This window comes from Pteropus vampyrus, unplaced genomic scaffold (genome assembly GCF_000151845.1).
Source record: "Pteropus vampyrus isolate Shadow unplaced genomic scaffold, Pvam_2.0 Scaffold18, whole genome shotgun sequence".
In the NCBI taxonomy this organism is placed as follows: domain Eukaryota; kingdom Metazoa; phylum Chordata; class Mammalia; order Chiroptera; family Pteropodidae; genus Pteropus; species Pteropus vampyrus.
The window spans coordinates 4837091-4839057 of record NW_011888799.1 but is presented as its reverse complement, the minus strand read 5'-3'; positions in this window follow the sequence as shown (position 1 = coordinate 4839057).

Genomic DNA, 1967 nt, shown 5'->3' with positions numbered 1-1967 from the left:
TTTTTTTTGTCTCCAAACTTGGGCCTCATTAATTTCCAAAAAAAATTTCCCCCAATAAAAGGCAAACATGGAAAGAAAAACAAACTATTAGAAAATAGAGGAGGGAGGAAATGTTATTTAAAAGGTTAGCAGACCGCATCATTTTCCAATGATATTATATACTCCCAGCAGTATCCAAAATATATATGGGCCCTGGGCCAAGAATGTTAAAAAAAAAAAAAAAACTTGAAAAACCCCTCACTTAGACACAACATCTGGACCTAGGAGCGAACAAACCCCCCATTTAACACACTTAATCCTCCAATGAAGCAATCGACAGTTGACTTCTGTTTTGCTAATTTAGCTGCTTTCAAGAGCCGGCCCAGTCCAGACCAGGACTTAAGTGTCACTTGTGGAGGGCCTGCCCTGCCCCCACCAGTCTTAGCTCCCTCCTGCACCCGGAACCTCGGACAGAGAAAAACGACCATTAATGAAGAAAGAAACTTTTTATGAATTCCCTTTACCACCGCCCACTCGGGTCAATGAAAACCCACACTATGACCTCCTCTGCCCCCTCGCCCAGCACCCTGACACCCACTTCCTTGGTGACACGCCTCCACCCGCCATCTGCCTCCTGCCTCAGACTCGTGGAGCAATGGCATCAGCCAGCGCAAACGCCAGCAGCTCCCCGCGGTCACTCTGCTCACCAGCGGCTCCTCGGGTTTACCTAGGTGCTGCCAGCCTCGTGCCTGGCACTGCGGCGCAGCCTGGCAGCTTGATCCTCAGGCAGGGAGAGCAAAGCCGAGGCATGGTCATGGTGCTTGGTGGCCGGGAGCCTCCATTCCCCCGGGATGTGAATGGGAGGCGGGAGGCCCCACCCGAGGTTGAGGCCCTGAGCCAGCAATGTCCGGAGACAATAGGATCTTGTGAGGCCACAAGTGAGAGAGAGAATAAATCAAGGACAGTGTATCATTTGTGGATTAGTCAATAAATCCCTGGGACCCTAGCCCAATGGGGCTGGTGCCAGAGGCATGGTTGGCCTGGAGAGCAGACTTCCTTCCTCCATAACCTTCCCTTCCCTCCCCAGAGGTCTCAGTGGGTCTCTCTCTCCTCTCCTCTCTCTTTCCATCTCTCCTAGACTTTGCAGCCCAAGGCACATGCATTTGTTGTTTCCCTCTCCTGTTGCTGAAGACATTTGTACAAGGGAGTGAAGGTGGCAGGTTTAGGGTGCTGTCCTCAGGCAGTCCCCAGTCTGCCCACTCCTCCTCACTTGATCCAGCCCACTTCTGGTCCTCTGAATCTCAGTTCTCTACAGGCTCTCATGGCAGCCTAGCTGGGCATCAAACTTCTTGGGGAGAGACCCTCACTTCCGGCCCCAATCCAGATGCAGTCCGAACCTCCTGACCCTACTACCTTCCAGGGCCCATAGAAGCCTCCTATCTGGAGCACCTTTCACATGTGGACTGTATTCATTCCAATATGCATTTATGAACACCTACTGTATGCCAGGCAGTGCTAGAGTCAGAAGGTGGAGATGGTTGAGACTTTGCCCCTGGGGTTGCTTAAGTCTCCCCTGGGCCTTATTTTCTGTTCACATAGGATGTCATATTACCCAGCTACGCTTGTTCAAAAAATAGTCATTGAGCACCTGTCATGTGCCAGGCACTGTGCTAGGCACTGTGGATTCAGAGATGATGAAAGACCATTTCTGTCCTCAATTTTCTAGGGAGATAGACATGCCAACAATTAATTCTAAGACAAGGCAGAAAATAAGGGCCCAACTGAAGTATTTATAAAAAGCTTCAGAGAGTGCCTAGAGGAGGGACTGACTCGCCCTGGCTGAGATGGAAGGAGAGGTGTGGTGGACCCCAGGGTGCTGGTGGTAGGCCTCATTGCTCTAGCTCTTGAATCTCATCTGGGAGCAGTACAGCTTAGTGGTTAAGAGCAAGGGCTCTGAAGGCAGAGGGTGTGGTTCAGTTTCCTGCTCA